The sequence below is a fragment of the Manduca sexta genome, chromosome 28 (assembly GCF_014839805.1).
Source record: "Manduca sexta isolate Smith_Timp_Sample1 chromosome 28, JHU_Msex_v1.0, whole genome shotgun sequence".
NCBI lineage: Eukaryota > Metazoa > Arthropoda > Insecta > Lepidoptera > Sphingidae > Manduca > Manduca sexta.
Window position 1 is genome coordinate 3071390 of NC_051142.1, and position 21340 is coordinate 3092729.

The window sequence follows — 21340 nt, forward strand, 5'->3', positions numbered from 1 at the left end:
CTGAGTATATCGGGTTCCAACAGGCCGGCATAATGCTGTCGATTGCTGGTGGGAAATCATCTCTAGTCAGTCGACATGCTATTGGACCCCACTCCACTATCAGTTACAGTAGGGTTACTTACAGTGCACGTATGAAAATCTGTTATTTTTTTATGCGAACAGTGGTACCGACCTATTCTTTCTGTCGACTTTGTTTACAGCGTATTGCTAATATTAGTAATATTTCGATACTTACCGGAAATCTATATATACACAATCACCATTACCCATCACTAACCTGAAACAAAATAAATATCTTTAATCACTCAATTCGTAATTTGCTATTTATATACAAAGAAGAATCTGTACAAACTGATTATACCGATAAAAAAACAATTTAAAGGTAACATTTGTGGTTTATGTTTGAGCGTTATTTTTGTAGCAGACAGAAATAATATTTTACTAATTAACAGCTACATTATCCATTATAATATTTTATTTTGACTATTATGTCGGCAAAATAATTCATAATTGTGGAATTACTAATAAAAACTAACTCAACGTTACAATTTGAAATTCTTTTCCCGGCATAATAGTTGAAATAAAATATAGCCAATTATAGATAGTGTAGCTTTTTAGAAAAGTATTTTTCATTAAATTACGTTTTTATAATATTAAAAATATATGATATTGTACGCTTTGCAATAAGAAAATCGCAGTGACTAAGCTCCGTCGCATTTTCACCAAACAGCACAGAGAATGACGCAATAAACAGCAAACATCAAAAGGCCCGGGAGTGCGATAATAAAATCGCACGACTAACATTCCGAAATCGCACGATTATTGTCGCACTGTTGGCGGAGCTTTAAACTCCGACAGATCATTGGCGTGTTATTAATTAAAACTCGACGCTATCCTGACACATTTTATTCCCTCTTTGATTGCAATTTGCAATAAACGCTGAAATGGGAATTGTGTTTGCCGTGCGTGCTTCACGATCTCGATGTGAATTAATATTTGCGAACTTTTATTGTTAACGTGTACATCATTTTGTTTGATGAATAATTAAAAAATATGATCTACCTTCATTTGACTCGGGAAATGAAACAAATATTATTAATAGACTGTATTGAAATCTAGTACGAGATATTATGTACCTTATATAACCTTTTAGAAATGATTAATTACTCTCTATTGGGCTAGGTATGAAGCTGTCCATTAAAGAAAAATTAACAAACGAAATTTACAGTATTTGAAAGCCTCAAAGGTTAAAAGTTTAAAAAATAAAAAAGACGTTAGAATTTTAAATAAATTAGTTTTAGTCAAAGGCATAATTAAAAACAATTGTCTCTGAAGGTAAAAGAAACGTAATTATTTTAAATAATAAATAACTCATGGCAAACTCCGAAACTTAATTATGTTTGGCATGACCCCATCCATAACATCTGGCATTATGTACAAGTATGTAACATTCCGAGACGAATGGCTGCAAGTTCAAATCCCAAGAGCACACACCTCTGATTGTTCTAAAAAATTATGTGTGTATTCTTTGTGAATTATCGTTTGCTTTATTGGTGAAGGAAAACATCGTGAGGAAACCTGCATACCTGAGAAGTTCTCTATAAGAATTTCGAGGGTGTGTGTAGTCTACCAATCCGCACTAGGCCAGCGTGGTGGACTAAGGCCTAATCCCTCTCAGTAGTACAGGAGGCCCGTGCTCAGCAGTGGGCAAGTATATAATACAGGGCTGATATTATTATTATTATGTAAAATTCTATAGTTTTCTAGCTTATAATTTCACTTGACAAATTTTTAGGGCATTTCTTATGTTTGCGGGAATGTTAGATATTGATATTTAAAACTATTTACGGATTTTATCACGGTTATTGATATTATAATTTTCTCCCGACGTTTTGAAGATTTTGCCTTTTTAGTCACAAGGCGGACTGAGGTGTTGGTCATCTACAAGTGAATTTACAATATCTACCTACATTTTGCAATTGATAACAAAAACTAAGACAAATCGCGCATTTATCTCCAAAGCGGTATGCAGAGGCGCAACCGGGGCCACCAATTTTTGCCAAGTGTGTTCCGTCTCATGATGTGATAGGGGGCGAGCCTATTGCCATATGGGGCACTAACTCCAGACTCAATAAAATAGTTTTATTTCAATTGTAAACAAAAAATCTATTTAATACTAACTCTCTTATACATTAACTGTATAATAACATTTACTTGAACATTTTTAGAATTTTGCTTTTTATAAAAAGCAAAATTCGCAATTTCGTTTACTTGAACCACATACTATAATAAAAAATACAACTCGAATTTATAACCTTTTCTTGAAGTCGGTTAAAATATGTCAATCAAAATGAGTACATATAAACGTAGTAATAAATCTGAAAATAGAGTAACATTAAACTAGTTTACAACAGTCGGTTCGCAAAATCAATCCCAATAGCTACGTAAATAGGGCACATAATGCCGCTAATTTGTAATGTACACAGTATTCGTGATTTGGCAATTTTAGCCCTAATTTAGTTAGGGATAAGTCATCCGCTTCGTGTTCTGGGATTTGAGCTATCTATATAGGTATAGGGTAAAGTAGGGATTTATAAAGGTAAACTCGGGTACGATCGACCAGATTAACGGTAAATTCGTGTTAAGCTAAGCACCGTGGCGCGGTGCACAGCCGGCCGTGAAACGAAAAGGTGCAGGTTTGGAAATTTGACTCAATTCCAGATAAGTCACACGACATACATTTAAAATCAGTGTGGACATAAATGTGATTGTAGAAGGTTTTTACTTATTTAAAATGGTCTTTTCCCCACTTTTGTATAGTTTGAATAGTTGAATCCACATTGTTTTTAATCCATTATATATTGAAATATAATACACACACACTCACGTTGTTTATCCCCGAACGGGTAGGCACTGAAGTATGCAGCCACCTTTCGCCGTGTGTATTCCATCCCACGATGTGATAAGGAAAATTTTATTGCCATACCCGGCGCAAGTTCCAGACTCCGAACTGATACCGAGAAGAAAACCCAATACCACTTTGCCCGACCCGGGATTCGAACCCCAAATAAATAAACACACCCTTGACAGATACCTCTCTGCCATATTGTTTTCTTGAAGCCACTTAGTTCATTCTATCTTCAACCAGTTTTTACCGACTTTTATTTACCATATTTTGTACAATTTCGGTAATTTTATATCTTCAAAGTTAGAACAAAGGCAAAATCACCTTTACGATAAACAATTCTAAAAGCGAAACATCTACATTCTAGGTCATTTTTGCAAGTGTAAAGCGTTTGACGTGCCAAAACTCAGCGATTATGTCTTTTTAGTAAAAAACTGGAGCATTTGATATACAGATCTATGTGTTTAGAACATTCACAAATGCAGGAGTTACATAACAAGTCATGTCAAAATAAAAACTATAAATAAATTACTACGACCATGAAGGATATAACTTAGAAGCTTATGCGCTTAGGAACTAATAATAACTCTATAACATTAGTTGTCAAATACAAGGTCTCAAATCTCGTTAAGTTAGGACCTTGAGCTAAGTCTAGACTTAGAAATCAATTCCGGTATTTATAATAATCTATTAGATTTTTATAACTTCTCGAAGACAAATTTTTTATACAAGCACGACAAAGTGCCCTACTGCACCTGATTGTAAGTGAAGTTGGGGCCCGATAGAATCTCGACTGACGTGAGATGATACCCCTCGGCAGTCGACACAATAGGGGACCGGCCTGTGCTTGATTTTGTACATTATTCTATATGTAATGGTTAATAATACGAAAAAGCAGCACTCCTGCGAAAACTGCATAAAAAATTGTTCAAAAATGAGCGAGTGATTCATATTTAAAATATTGTAATGTGCAGAAGTGGGCGCGATGTGGGGATATCGCTTCATCTCTTTGTTTCGCACGCGTCATAATTCCCGATGACGACACATGTGGGTATTTCGTCTCTTTTCTGTGTCCTGTAAATTACCCCTTCCACCGAAATTCAAAGACTTATAACTTGTTGATTTTTTACTGGATTTTAATAATTCCTTCTGTGTTATAATTAATATTATGTAAATATTTGATAATAGTAAAGAACGAAAATTAGTCCGGTACCCTATTATGCCGGGCTGTTGGAACCAGGTATTAAGAGGCTCATCCCGAAACGCGACACACTTACGTGAACCACTATGGCGGGTTTTACCACCTTGTGTCAGGTAGTTACTATCCGAGCGGATAGTATATCCTACCACCACGTCATCAACTTTCCGATTACTCTTTGCTCCTTACTCTTAGTAATAATAATATCAGCCCTGTATTATATACTGTCCCACTGTTGGGCACGGGCCTCCTCTACTACTGAGAGGGATTAGGCCTTACACTGGCCTAGTGCGGATTGGTAGACTTCACACACCCTCGAAAATTCCTATAGAGAATTTCTCAGGTATGCAGGTTTCCTCACGATGTTTTCCTTCACCGTTAAAGCAAACGATACTTCACAAATAATACAAACATAATTTTTTTAGAAAAGTCAGAGGTGTGTGCCCCAATGGCGCACATCTCTGACTTTTGAACCTGCAGACATTCGTCTCGGCAGCCCGTTCCACAACCAACTGGACTATCACCGCTTTTAGCTCCTTACTCTTGCTGATTTGAAATTAAACTAGTTAGAAAGCTTAATTACTTCAAGGTTTAACAGGCTATAAGCTACCTGTAATGCAAGAAAGCGCAGTTCCGATCTCCACTTCACTAAAAATCCAAAAATCTTCTTAACAAAGTCATGACTTGGTGGTAGGTCTGTCATATGTGAAAGTCCGTCTGGGTAGGTGCCACCGCAATGTCTATTTCTGCCGATAAGCAACAGTTTGTAGTAACTGTTGTGGTCCGGTTTGAAGAACATTGTAGCCAATGTTACTACTGGACATAATAACACTTAACATCTCATGCCCCAGGATCGCGAGCACAGTAGAAAAAGCCAACAATACTTTGGATTTTACTCTGGATGGTATTTCTACTGTTTATGAGCAGTCCTATCGCATACAATCAGGCAAACGGCAAGCCTATCTCGTCATTCAAAGCAATAAAAAATACTTCGAAATAAGTAAGTATTAAATCACGTCAACTACAATATTAAAAGTTTTTCAATAAACACAGTATATTGCTTTTCTAAATCACTTTTCTTTAATATTTACCACTACATAATGGAAACACTATAGTATTGAAAAGGCTCTCCATACATCAAAGAGCGCAACCCGTTACAGGATGAAAAGTGATTTATTGCTAACAAGAAAAAACGCGTCAAAGGAAATTGGGAATATGGTCCAGTATTCGTTGTTTAAGTTTACGCGCTCACAGATTTAGAAATAATGGACTCTTGGAGTGATAGGTTTTCAATTTCTTATTTTTTTAAATTGATATTTAATGTATAGGAATATATAAAAATGGGTATGTCGTGTTTTATACAAGTGTCTAATATTAAACTTTATATACATAGCATCACGCATTTATACTCATTCAGGTGTGGACAGAGGTGTAACACATCCACAATTTGCTGGTTATGTTAGGTTCCGTGTAATGAGGCGAGCCTATTGCCATTTCTGGGCCATTTCCAGAGTCCTGGCTATCATTGAGCAGTTTGAACGAGCCGGCATTCGAACCGGAAACCTTAGCGTGACAGTCTCACAGCACACGCAACAAAACCAGGCGTTCTAGACACTCTAATTTGTTTCTTTGGCCCAGTGCATAGCAACAATACTACACTTTAGTGCTATAAAAGTGAACTTGATCAACAAAATATACTTAAAAGCAATTTGTAACAAGACCAAATATACGCAAACAATATTGAAGATATTATAACGAAAAATAATTCACTAAACGCGAATAATACAAAGTTGTTGTAATCTTCCTTTAAAATACACCTTAAGGGCACTCTAAATCATCCAACAACAATGTAGTGAAAACAAACTAAATGAAACAGAAAATGTTTTATAGTTCAGTGATTACGAACCCATTTCGTAAATAACTGCGGACCCTTTGTACCATCAATACAAATTACTAAATCAACTTTACCCTTTTCACTCGACAAATCCGTAACTCCAAAAAATAACTGTCCCAATTCCTGAGACCTTTGTCGCTTATTCAAATGAGACCAGAAATGGAGTCGGAAAGGTCATATGTGACAAATCAGGCGTGGAAAAGTTTGCTAAGTGAAAACAGGCCTTGTGGCGTTAATAATAAGTGAGCTGAAGTCGCATGCCTATTTAAATCAAAAGATCAAAGTAGAAATACAAAAGGTCGACCGGGCGGCGGACCGTGAAGACAAAGTCTAGACCGAACGTTCGTTGCTGACAATGCAGTTGATACAAATCTGAATAAGTTACGCGCAGTTGACATGAACAAGTTTTATGCACCTGCAGATATGACGGACTTTTTCTGTTTTTAGCACGCTAAGGTTATTGCACTAATTAGAAGTGTTCCGAAGCATGTTATTTGTATAAACGAGTGTCATGTGCAGTCTTACTCGTAAGTCGCTAAACAAATTTCGACTTTCAAAACGTTTATGCGTTACGTTAAATAAAAAAATTGGTATGAACACGAAACGGCGATTTAAAGTTTTAACTTTATTCAACTACTTATGCGGCTGTATGTTGAATAACGAAGTTTTAATTAGGACTTTTTAAAATAAAATATAATGCTTTATTCATCACGTAGGCGAACATAGTTGCGCTTATGATAAGTCAAAGTACATGAGAATATTTAATTATTACTTTAATTAAGTCGCTTATATAACTACAGTCATTCTATATTGGACATAAATGAAGGAGTACAATTTACCGCTAAGCTCGACAGCCGGAATCAATCGTATCTATATCGCCATATAGTCCAAGATAGTTTTCTACTAAACTTATAACTGATACTAAACCCATAATAATAAAAAATAATAATATCACCCCTGTGTTATATACTGTCCCACTGCTGGGCAACGGCCTCCTCTACCACTTAACCCATACAATATCAATATTCAACACCTAATCCAATGGAATTAGGAATGGATCTAATCCGTGTCGTTGATGCGAATGCACCGCAGGCAGCACATCGATATCCGCCACAAAACTCTCGGTTTCGTACTATATTTGGTAACTTATAGCCCAGACGAAACTGGGTTAAGTTGCCAATAAGTTAACTCGATTGCAGAATCACCAATTACGATATAAGGCCTTTTTTCGAAGTTTCAATAACAGTTAATAAAATAAATGGGAGTAATTAATTCCGGAATTGTTGAACTTTACTTGTCAGTAGTAATTAATTTAATGTCAATGTAAAATATTTTTATCAGAACTCCTAAAAAGATTTTGTAGCGGTTTCATAATTTCGAGGATGTCTTAAGAAATTTTTGTAACGAATTGTCTTATAAAACATGTCACATACATGGATCTCATTTGATATACTGTTTATAGGCTCCAGAGATTGTATAATATATATACATACCAATCAAATATTTGTCGGTCTTACAAAACTAACATGTAGTAGTCATTAAAGTAAGTATCTCTATCAATATCATAAAAAAAATTACGATAACATTAATTTTAGAAATACATAAATCGAAAATCATCAAAACGAATTTGCACCTGCTTTTGAATGAAGCCGTAAATAACATGTTTTCACAAAAGGTAATTTCTGAAATCCCGTCTCGAGATTCGTTAAAACGCTTATCACTTTCATTGCGAACACAATGGGGCCGGCCCAAATCTTTTGCACAAATCAAATTCAATTTCCCGTTAGCTTTGTCACACAAATTGCGTTTCTGAATGTACTAACAGAAGTGTTTTTTTTGGAAAAATTAAAAACGGAAATAAAATCGTTTCAGCAAATATTTACCAGGAATGGAGAGATTCTGTTTTGTTCATTGGGGCGGAATAATATGGAGCCCACCAGATGTCGCTTGGAGTAAGTCGTTTGAATGTAAAAAAGAAATTTTCCGTGATTTGAATGGTGCCAGTGTTGGTATTTTATCAAATTACAGATTAAAAATATCAAAACAGTTTTTCTATTATCACTTGTAAACCGCCCTGGTAGCGTAGAATATTTTGATGCTCTCATGAATAGAACTTGATTTAATTATATTTCAATACGCTGCAATTGATAGTAACTTCATTGTTCAAACTAAATGTCGAATAACGAGACGTTACGTCCTTACATTCGACAGAGTTATACCAGCCTTTATTACTTGAAGTACACTGGATGACTTCATGAGATAGAAGCGAAAGGTGAAATTTGCCAGAAAGCAATCCGACACAACATACAGGTACTAATATGCATAAATGCGGTCTGCAAATCGTTCTATGATAATTAGATTCTACATAAGGGGAAGTAGGCATGAATCGAGTTATAGGGACCCTTCGCCTTTGTCATGCGACTCCTAGAAACGAGCTTCTGGGCCCTTATTCTGTATGATAGTGTAAACGTGTAACGCGGCCGTGTCATGTTATCTTCGAGAAATGTGCGTGGAATGGTATTCTGTAAGCCAAATTTCTATAGTCCTAAACATGACGCGTTGTGTTACGTGCTTGTTACGCACTGTTAAAATAACGTGCGGGATAGAGAATAAGGCCCCTGGTGTTTGTTTAATGTCTAAAGTGACCTATCCATTGAGGTCCAAAATATAAAAAATTTAAAAGAAATATAAAAAAAATTACCGCTTTAAAACAAATATAAAAAATTTAAAACTACTTTAAAATTTATATCTTGTATGTAGTAACTTTATCATTTTAATTAAAATTTAGCGATACTATTCGAATGCTGTGCGCGGGTTTTATCGGTTCAAATTTTAAAATTTTATTATGTATACCTACTGTATTAAGTATCTTTGTACATTGTTTCTGTGCCTAATAAATAAATAAAAAAAAATCAGATGAGTATACTTATTATTTCAATATACTTATCATAACACGTAAGCTAGAAGATACTTCGTTCGTGCAGTCGTCGAGACTAGTTCTGCAAAACCACATTTTTTCTTCATGTCTCCGGTTATATTTCCAACGACATGCAAATTAACTCTCACAACCAGTTAGTAGATATTTGAAAAATGTAACAATACTTATGATGGAGACTTGCTTGATGCATATTTGTCTTTGCTGTTGCATTTTGTACTGTTATTATTTCACAGCGTTGAGTAAATTGCCAACACCTTTTCGGTTCCTATAACCTTTTCAGCGCAGTGTAGGTTGCCGCCATTGTAGAGGAACAGATGGTTGCGTTCCTTTATGGAAGGTAGATCTCCAGTCACGCAGATGTTGCGCCTGACCGGCCGCGGCCCCTCTCACGGTTCCTATTCGAAGGTGGTATATATATACTGTGACGTCACGCAAATTCAGCTACCGCAATTCGAGATTGTCTATCGCCATCTAGTGAGATTGTTCGAAATATTTCCCAATTATCGATATTTATCTCGCATTTCTGGTGATGTCGACGAGATGATGGTTATAAACTACATGTCGTATGCATCCATAATTCTTCTGGCATTATAGTTGTTTACAGGCGTTGTTAATCAATTACTTTCAGTCTATACAATATTGATCTAATAAAGCATTTAAATTCTTAGCTATTTTTGCACGTAACGTATCCTCTCATGTTGCTACATATTCCTTTATTACATTGACAACATCCAATAATTCCTTCAAAGTTTTTCGTTTATTGTCAAACATAGCCTAGATATTCTCAGAGCAAATCCCTGTCGCAGTTAGTCGGTTTAGAACGTCGATCCCAGATCAGTCCGCGTATAATCCAGTTACTTTGTACGTTTCCCGCTTCTCGTTCGATGGATTACGCTGAACGAGCAGGTTAAGTGCTTTAGTTTATCCATGGCGGAATCCTGGTTTGGAGACAGTCTACATGGCGCTTCTAGTGTATACTTTATAACATCTATACAATTATTTCGTGTGTTTGCATGTTGGATTAACAACTCTGTTGGATGGTTATCAAATGTCACAGTAGACGAACCGTAACTGTGAAGGATATAACAAGTCATTGACGTATATCCTATAGACACGAACGTCCATATAAACATTTTTTTCAAAATCTGAACTCAATTGGCAACCAAAACGTCACTGTTATAAGCTATTTATTCACTTGAACAACAAATAATTTTACTTATTTGACTAATATTTTTTATTCAAATCCAGATTTACACTTAGACTCAAGTTCTTATATCATAAGCGCTACTCTGTATACAACCACAAGCTGTCAATATTGACCAAACTAAAGTCAGTTTGAATGGATTGCAGTTCAATTCAGTTGAACATAGTGAATGTTCGGAACGCCAAATCTAGTACGTAGTACATATATATCAATGAAGTAAGTATTGTCGAGCCGGTGTATGTTAAATAGTAGTGAGCCCTTGAAAATGTATGTTACAATATTCCAGAATAATGAACATCGGAATGACGATACTCGCAAGCGGCTCGCCTTGCATCACCAAAACCTTGAATAACAAAGTTCTGCGGGGAACTGTACTGCGCTCGATTGCGTTTGTGTAGCATAATGGACCGACCACGTTCAATAGTATAGCTAGTAGCTACACAATATACTACTACATCGCTGTGTTGTTTATGCAAACACGGTACTAGAAAAACAGGGACTTTAAATCTCTAAGACTCTATTTTGTTTTTTAAAACATAAAATCTATATCTCATTTTTAGTAATTTTATAAATAGTTTGTAATGATTGGATATTTGTTAAAGGTAAACGCAGAAACAGCTGAACGGATTTAAAAATTGGCATACTGGTAGACCATGTCCAGAATTGACACGAAAACTATTAACACATAGTTTTATCTAAGGAATTTGCTCCCATGGACTATTATGGAAACTTTATATGTTTCTTAGGTAGTCGTAAACGTGGTATGAATAGCAGTTTTAGGTATGTTTGTAGCGGGAAAGACTAAAGCAAGCGAAGCCGCGAGCAACACCGATTTAATTATAAAATACTTACAGAACCCTGGAACACTGCACCGTTTTAATATCCAAAATGTAATTACGCAAACATAAAAGAACCATATATTTATCATATAATATAATTAAAAGTAAGAGCTTTGGATACGAGACAAAGAGCCGATTATCCACAATGCATTTTAAATTTATTTAGAGCTAGAACAAAAAATGTCTAGAACATTCCTAGAGGTGACTTTGTCGAATAAGATTTATGAGAAATATAATTTTAAATACTCAGACAAATTTTCAACATTGTTTAAGTACACCGTATGCCTTCTAAATAACATTTACTGTAGCGTATATATTTGGCTTCTAGACATAATTAACCTTTAGAGGCTGCTTTTCATTTGAAATGAGAAGAGTCTGAGAGGAATGTCTGTTCTACTAATTATGTGACATGAATATGTTCGTTACTACTTACTTATTACTATTAACCTTTCAACATCATTCCTAGGGCCTAAAACATAATTTACTATTCTATTTAATACGTCAAATTTCTGGAGTAAATATCACCTTCACATTCAAATAATAAGTCGTATGCGCCAATTTCAATTTCCTCATCTAAATTCATCATAAGAACAGCTCCGTAAATGTCTCCACTCAGTGGAGTGAAACGTGGTGATGTTTCTGACGAGCAATCACCCAAACTTGCCAATCGATTGACCCGTTTCTTTTTCGTTTTTAGTTCGTGCAGTAATTAAATCGGGCGGCGTGTCGCTTGGCGCCAAACATTTCTTATGCAACGTCTAAATTCAACGATTTTTTCCACCACCATTCAAATTAAAACGAGCGAAAATATGAAACCTTTGCAAAAGCCAGGAGTAAATTATATTGAAAAACCGCCCAAATTGCTCGTTGGAAAAGCCTCTAATGTTTTAAGTGGGTAATTAAGGTTTGAATGGTGTTAGAAAAATGTTAAGATATGATAAAAGTTATTTAGGGCTTTAAATTTTCCGTTTATCGACCGTATAATTTTTATGCTATCAAGGAAGCCATTTTTAATATAGAAAGGTTTTGTGTTGATGAATAAAAAATTACGAATAAATGTTCATATCTTAATTATAAAAAAAATTTCGCACTTGATTGCAATTTACTATTATGTACTAGTTTTACCCACAGATTAAGCGCACAAAGAACATTCGGTCCCAAAATTCCAAACGATCATTTTCTATAGACCCTTCACTCATTTAGATAGCAAAGTGTCCAATTGCAATTATCTGAGAAAACAATATATTTTAATGAATTTGTATTGATAGAAATGTAGATCTAATGCAAATGGAGGCCTCTAATTGCGATTGGGCAAAGCATTTCAACGTACCGTTTAATCAAGAACCAGAACAAACAATCGCCTCCCAGGCTTGATAACGTGCTTTGGATGTAATCTGTTGGGCTCGAGGATCGATACACAGTTCAGACATTCATTTTCTTTCATTAGGTATGAGCATAATAAGACTTAAAATCTCATGTCTCAGGATGGCAGTGGAATACCAAACAATACTTTGTAATTCAAGGTGTCTACTGTTTATGGCCAGTCTACTCGCTAACCATCAGACGAAGGGCAGGCTCGTCTCGTGATTCAAAGATTAAAAAAAGGTAAGAATTTTGGAGGTATATTAACCATACCCGCACTAGGCGAACGTGGAGGACTATATGAACCCGCTCAGTATTAAAGGAGGCCCGTGCCCAGCAGTGGGCAGTGCTGGTATATAATAAGTCATCGTGGGAGATGAAAAATTCTCGACGTGTAACCTATGGAGATACAGGTTTTAAAGAAGTATCTAAATGACACCAGCAATGAAAGATAAATCAAATCAAATTATGGTATCCGGTGGTACGTTAAGACGGGTTTCTGTAAAGAAACTCCATTAATCAGTAAGAGAAACAGCCAGGGGATTTCCTTTCAATTGTTTAATGGCATGTTTCAAATAAGAACGTGAATTTTGTACAAACTAGAAAAACTGCAATAATGCTGGTTCTAGTGAACCAGACCAAACTACTACATGGTAATAAATTCGGGATCTAACGGTCATAAGGGTCCGTTATTCTGTCGTCTGTTGAGAAACTCTTGTTGACGGCATACGATTTAGGCTTTACTGTGACGAAGGGTTCGTATTTCTTTCCGATCAATTATAAACTTGTCAAATAAGTATTTTGGATAGTTATCTAAAGCATACAATTTTACAGGTATTTATAAAATAAAATTGTGTTAAGTTCTTTTTTTAATGATTACCATTCGCCACTTCTTTACTATATACAAGGTGTAGTAAAGTCTTATTTACTTTGAAGAAATCCCAATTATATTACACTAGTACGAACAGTTTGAGGTCATGATGACCACCCTAAATTCTTCTTTAAATCTTGTTCAATATTGTAGGATGAAATACGTTAGCTGTCTTTCCAATATTGTTTGAGAAGAGCTTACAATGAATATTGAACTCTATTAAAACTGAAGTGGCCTCAATGTAGACTTATCTTTTTAACTTTTTCTTAATAAACTTCAAGTTTTACAGGTCATACGATAATTATTTAAAGGTAAGCTCGAGGATAAAATGGGCCACGGTGGAGCGAAAAAATATTTTCGCTATATTTTTTTATATTCTTCTTCTTGTATTACTTTGTTTTTAATTGAAACACTAAAGTTCTTAAGTAGTTTCCATGTTTTATTTCCCTCCTGGCTATGGCCATGAGGTATGTCTCATTCTGATAAGTGAGAAGCCCTTGAATTTTTTTTTAGTTTAATTTTTCAACGTCCTACCTGACATCAACTCTGAGCGATCCAATCCTACATATCCCATCTCAAAAAATCCATAAATTAGTATAGTTTCAATTAATTTCACTAAGACAGTTGCCTTATCTCTATAGGCAATCAGACCCAAATACTTCAGTTGAATTGAAATGTTGTAGCAAACATACTAGATAAAAAGCTTTTGCCTTCTATAAACAACGCAAACAATTAACGACCTAAAACAACAGTTGATGTGGAAGCGAAGAAATTAGTCTGGAAGTCAAAGTACTTTAGAAGTTAGCACACTTCAGATAGTCGGTACCCATTCGATAGATAGTGCCTGAATCACTAATGAAGAAACTCGAACGTTGGAAAACCTGTTTGAATAGTCAAACGGGCTAAATAGATATAGATCTATTTACTATCATGTCAGCTGTTAGGGCTTATCGAACTTTATCATTAAACTTTAACTTAAAACTAAGTATAAAGATTCACATTTATTCTTTACCAGATTTTGCTTGCTACTCCGCCCGCGTTCTAATTTTTTGTAAAATAAAACTACCACTTTTAACTTCCCGGGATTAAATGGAGCTAGGATATATTTTAAGTTACTAGCAATACATCGGGAAAACTGCATTCAATTCCATGCGGTAGTTTCGCGCGATACGTGTACAAACATACCGGTAAACAGACAAAAAATAATGGAGCTATATTCGATTTTCCAGAAAATATAAGTCATTAATTTACATTCGTTATAGAATTAGGCGACAGAAACAGCATTACAATATAAAAAAATGTATCCGTAATTGAAATAAACCCATACATTTGTAAGCCGTCAAGCGGGCAGATGGCAAGCGTTATATATGTCAAAACAGCGGGCCAGTGGGCCGAATAGGGGTCAATGGAAGGTGTTGTCGCAAGATATTTACCCGATATTTAAGAAACAATTTGAGACCTTTATTCAAATATTAAAATGTAAAGAAGGTTAAAGAATAAAAAATGAAAGAGTATGGAATTGGAATACATTGTTAGTAATAAAAAATTGTGTAACATTTTGGTTTAATTATAATTATTTGTCACGATACAACTCAACTTAATTAATTTATTAATTGAAAACTCTTCAAATAAAATAACCGATGGAGTTAAGTTAAAATTTGTTTGTAATTGTTATTTGATTGTTTTCAATCAAATTTAATTAGTATCAAAACAAGTTATTGATTACGCTGGAGCTTATATTTATGTCCACGCTTACTCCGTGATTAACATCTTTTAAAGGATTCCTTCGCAAGTACCCACACAAAACTTGTAATTTGGCTTCAGTTTTGGAATGCTTGTTGGTTGTAAGGTTTCTGCGATACGTTTTTCTCGTACAAACAAGAGTATTATATGAATGCTTTACATGTTTTGAGATAATCTTGTGAGGCCTTCACGCCTTTGGACTACTACGAAAGTGGTTTCATTGTTTGCAAAAGTCCGTTTGAATCGATCTGCTTCATCTATTTCTTGCTAACAAAGAGTAGTGTACCGCTCAGAGATGTTGCTATGTACGAATATTACAGACCGCGTTATTCTTGTTTACTTCTTGAACTCTCATTACAAGTACATTATAGTGAATACCAATAGTTGTGCATTTTACATCTTAAAAAAGTTAAAAATACATTAATATTTGACGGACCTTCGTCAACCGCGACCACATAGGACTAATGTTTTTGACGTTTCATATGACCCTTTAGTGACAGATAGGGTAATAAATAGCCAAGAGGGCTGTTAGCAACAGATACCGCGTATTTCCCGTCAAAAGGTTTTATACTTATAAAATATATAAGTGGAGAAACCTCATATTATAATTGAAAACTAATAATACACGTCATATTTCGAAATTTTGCTGTTGATTTATTTAACAGACTTACCTGTCTCGTATTTCCAAAAATGATAGATACATAGAGACTCTATGAGGTCATGTGCGAGGTTTACTAGCTGTTATACTGATGACTTTCAATCCTTTTGTTTCTATCAATTTGTCATCGAAAATAACTAACGCCACGATATATGTATCTATAGAAGAAATGGGTGTATTAACTGAGATATTACCACCGTCTCACAAATTTTGTCCTCCTATGAATAAATGACTTCCCTTCCTTATTCCTTTCTTTTAAGCTAACTCAAGATCTAAAATACTCTTGGAAAAATAGGAATGTACAAGTCACTTAACATAGAGTAATCAGCTCATTTATGCAATAAATTAATTGAAATGAAATTAAATAATTTAATTGAACCTGTACAATGTTATATAGGTATATTAAATTAGGATTTCGTCAATATTAACTATACCACCCGTTCGGAAAGCAGTTCTCACCAGAAGAACAGCCAAGAAACTCTTGCTCTTTTCAAAATCAGTTTAAGGTATAAACTACACAGAAAAGATTAAAATTACAATTGTTTTCTTTTTATTGCTGTTTAGAGCAGTTAATTTATATGCTCGTAAAATAAATAAACGGAAATATCCACACAAATATCGTTGGAATGGACACAAATGATTTCTATAACAAAGTAGCCGGCGACACACGCGAACCGATCGGCGTGGCGCAACAATATTATGCAATTGTCAACATTGTTCCGGGTTGGCCGGTATGCGTGCGCGCACGTAACTGTTTACACTCGTTAGGGCGGACCCTTATATAAAATGTCGCTGGTATACGGATACATTTGTCACGATATGATGTTGAGGAAACTATTAGGTGTGTTGGTTAAAATTTGATGTTTTTTTTGTAAGGTTGGTACTACTATACTTTGGGGAAGCTTAAATAATGTAATAGTGTTTAATGATTTAAAATATTTTATTGATGATTGATTTATAATAGGTATGATTTATAGGCAAGTTCAAAGGCAAGCTACTCACCACGTCAAGTCATTAGACAAAAATCCAATTAAAACCGGTGCAAGCGTACGACTTGCATTTCCCTAAGCGACAGTCGCTTACAGCCTCCTCGTTTGCATCTTGAATTTGCATAAAAAGGTGCTCGTTGAGTACCTCCACGTGAATACCAACAATTGTAGAGCTACGAGCGAAACCAGTTGTGAAAGTTAGTCCTTAGCTAATTCATCAGACAGTGAAGAAAGCATGTACGATGTTGTCGGTTAATACCAATTTGATCTTAAGCAGCGTTATATTGGAATTTTATGCATATTGATGAGACAATAGCTGAGTGAAACTAGTACTCAATAAAAAGGTAAGTGAATAAGTAACCATTGCGGAAATGAAATTTGTTTTTTTTTTTTTTATAGAAATGCTATATCAAACCAATCGGTTTTTTTTTTAATCTGTATCCAACTCTTTTAATACATTTACCTTATAGAAGAATTAGGAACGAATTTCAATTTACACGTGGTTAACAGTTTTACCAAACTCGGCCAAATAATGAGAATTGTCGGACAGCAGTCTTCCAAATGTGTAACAATTAAATCGGTTGAAATGCGAATCTAATACGCACATAGCATACGTTCATGGCCACGCGTTTCGCGGTCGGACTTCGCATTAGGCTTGTGAGCCAGCCGTGGATAAGCAATGCTAATATCATTATGTTTTTTTTATTTATCGCAGAAGCGGAGAAATATTAATAAAATATATCATTCATTTTTTTTGTGACATTTAATTTGAATTGATACGGCATTACTTATTATTTTTTCACTAAAAATTAAACAATAAATATTTGCCACGCATTGCATTATGCATCGCGGAACGCCCCAATTGCTGTAAACAAAAAGACATATCGTTTTGTATTTTCATCTAAACCTCATCACCTCCAGCAGTCTAGCGAAATGTTTCCTTCGTGATTAAATTACAAAAACTATGTCCTATTAACATAGAATAAGATTTGTCAAAACACTCGCTTTCAATAGCTTCATCCTCACACTGGAAGCATATCTGTTTGGACGAAAGTAAAAGTCCTGCCGATCCACGGTTTGCGTGACGCATGCCATATCAGATTCGCTAACCGCCTCGGACAACGATCCGCTAGTTTTTGTACGGGAAACAATTGAGAGTCGAGATGCTAGTGATTGACTTATCTTGATGGTACGGATTGCGAGGTCACGTGTGCAGCTTTTTAATATCAACGGATATCCTTGTGCGTTTGTTAGACATTGAAACTTTATAGTTAGTGGTCATTATCGACCTCTACTACTGTAATTATGGGTGCATTGCTAAAATGTGGACATTAAAATTAAACATTTTTTTAGTTGGGTTTTATCGCAGTTTTAATATTTTACTTTTCTCTCGACGTTTCAAAGACTTTGCAGCCTTCGTGGTCCCCCATAACAACGACGTGATGAAATCCGAAAAATAGTTTAATTTTAATGTCTAACATTTATTTATTTTATTTATTTATTTATTTATTTTGAGAGTTTACAACAGAGAGAACACACATTACATTATTTCACATATAGCAGTATAACGGTAGAAGATAACTGTGTTTCTCTACTTACAGTAAACTACAGCATGCATCATAACTTACATGGTATTATTAATTTTGAATTTAAAAGATTATTATTATTATTGTTTTTTCAAATTAATATTATTTCTTAAATTAATATTAATTTGCATGGTTATTTTTGAAGTGATCCAGCAATAGACTGTTGAATGTAGGCATGGTATTGCTAAAGATATCTATGTCTTCCGAAACAGTTGCTATGTCATTATATTTAGTGATGAGTCTGACTAGTGGCGAATGTTTTCCTAAGTTGGTTCGATAGCGAGGAGGTTTGAGTATTGGGCAAGGGTAACGGGGAATTCTGCGGGGGACGTTAATATTTATCTTATTAAGCAGGTCGGGGCAGTTGATGTGGCTATTGAGGAGCTTATAAAGGAATTTTAGGTCTGCGATAGTACGACGAGTTTCTAAAGTGACTAACCCGAAGTGTTCAAGTCTTTTTGTGTATGATCTGACTGACCTTGCGATGTTTTTTGAAAAGATAGGCGTTGAACGAGTCTTTTTGTACTCTCTCTATTCTGGTAGTATAGATTTGGTAAGTCGGGTTCCAAACGGCGCTGCAATATTCAAGCCTGCTCCGTACAAAACTGTTAAACAATATCATGATGGTATTTGGGTATTTAAATTCCTTTGAACATCGCAGTATAAAACCTAGCGAATGATATGCAGCCGCCACTATCGCATTATAATGGTCTGTGAAACGTAATTCACTGTCTAGTTGAATACCCAAGTCTCGAATGGTGGTTATTTCAGTGAGGCAATTTCCCTGAATGTTGTAGGTGCTTTGAATTATTTTCCGCTTTCGGGTAAATTTAATATGGTGGCATTTATCACATTAATAATCATAAATCATATCAACATTCGCGTAACATAAGAAATTATCACGAGAAACTGAAATGAGGAATGAAAAGAAGGGGATTTATCGAGCTAGCTGGTTGTAAGAAAACAGCAAGAATGTCGCATTACACCTTCGTTGAGTCCGTGGTACCATACAAGTAAAATATCTAATATTATATCTTTATTCGTTGCCATTTATATCTTTTTTAACACACACACGTCTTATCCCCGGAACGGTAGGCGGCAGATCGCGCAACTGGTACACCCACTTTTCATCATGTATATAGAGGCGAGTCTGTATTTACATTGCGCACAAAATCCAAAATCCGAGCTGATATTGAACAGAAATACCCTTTGTAATATATTAAGCGGCAATAGCCTAGTTGGGTGTGGAACGGACTGCCAAGACGAATGTCCGCAGGTTCAAATCCCAAGGGCACACACCTCTGACTTTTCTAAAAATCATGTGTGTATTCTTTGTGAATTTATCGTTCGCTGTAACGGTGAAGGAAAACATCGTGAGGAAACCTGCACATCTGAGAAGTTCTCTATAGAAATTTCGAGGGTGTGTGAAGTCTACCAATCCGCACTAGGCCAGCGTGGTGGACTAAGGCCTAATCCCTCTCAGTAGTGGAGGAGGCCCGTGCTCAGTAGTGGGCAAGTATATAATACAGGGCTGATATTATAAATATAATAAGCTATTATCAATCTATTTCCAAGGAATACATTTAAAAATAAATCGCTCGGAATATCTAAATATTCGTATCTCTATCGACTTAATAAACAATATGAATTTATATTTCCAAAAAAAAGATAGAAGGTATTACGGTACACCAACCTCATACTAGACACTACGCCGTCGGTTCCACTAAAGGGCGATGCATTTTTAAACGGCTGTTTGTATGGAAATGTGAGAGAAACTTACAAATGTAAACGCGTTCTTAGAAAATGTGTGACGTCAGCGGAACAGTGAGCTGATCGTCGTTCGAATTGCGAGAATACGCAGTGAAGACATTTTATACAAACAAAAGAAATCTGAATTATGACAGATTTGAAAATTGAATTTAAAATATATAACGAGAAAATACAATTTTCAAAATTCGTATCGGAACCGATACGTCATTGTTCGTTCATGAAAGTTTAACTTTACCATTGTAACTAGTCACGTAAACAAAATACGATATTATAATTTACAAAGTAATATGATCAAAGAAATCGTATCTACAGTCTACAAACAGATAATCTCTTCCCAAATATAAAATGTAATATTTTTAACGCCATATTTATCGACAAAAAAGAAGTTATTGGAGCGTAGCAAAGACGTTTGTAGATGTTGCCGGTAGTCGATTCAATAAATCATAAATACCCTCGCACGGTTAACTTGTAACAAACTTGAGTTACTTCGGCGCTCAATAAACTGTGTATTGAATGTTATTGAAAAATATAAGTTAATTCGAATGGAACAATGTACGAGAAATTGTTAAACTTAACGTTCTGTTCAATAGACTTGGTACTGAAAGTTTATTTGAAATAAGTATTATTTGAAGTATGAGTACTTAGGAGAAGGAAAACATCGTAAGGAAACTTGCATACTTGAAAAATTCTCTATGAATTTTGATAAGTCAAGTCTGCCCATCCGCACTAGGCCAGCGTGGTGGGGTAAGGCATAACCCCTCTCTGTAGTAGAGAAGGCCCAAGCCCAACAATGAGACAGTATAAAATACTGGACTGATATAATTATTGTTACATTTAGTACCTAAAATATAAACATCGTTTTCAAGAATGTTGAAATATACAGCACTGAGTAGATCTACATCTTGCTTGTGTATTAAATATTACGTTAATATGTAATTTCGCTGGCTTCAATATCATTCAAATTGGCATACTACACGCTGTCTTTAAAGTTCACTTTGTGCTAACATGTAACCGGATGCACTAAGCAATAAGGGAAAATCTTTTTGTTATACAGGCACCGCAAAGTGACTCCTCTACGCCTGATGGTAAGTGGAGTGGGATACAATAGAATATCGACTAACGAGAAATGATTACCCCTCGACAGTCGATACTATTATGCCGGCCAGTAAATCTTATGAAGCCAAAACAAAATCCAACTAAGCCTAAAACCACACCATTCTGTTGCATATAGGTAAAGAATTCTTCCCCATTTCTAACCTGATATATTAAGTCACATATACGTTGATTTTCTCTATTCCTCGTTTCTAGCGAAGATTCCAGAAACACTCGATGACGTCTAATGAAGGTAACGTGAACCAACGTAGCATTAACAAGGCTACCCGA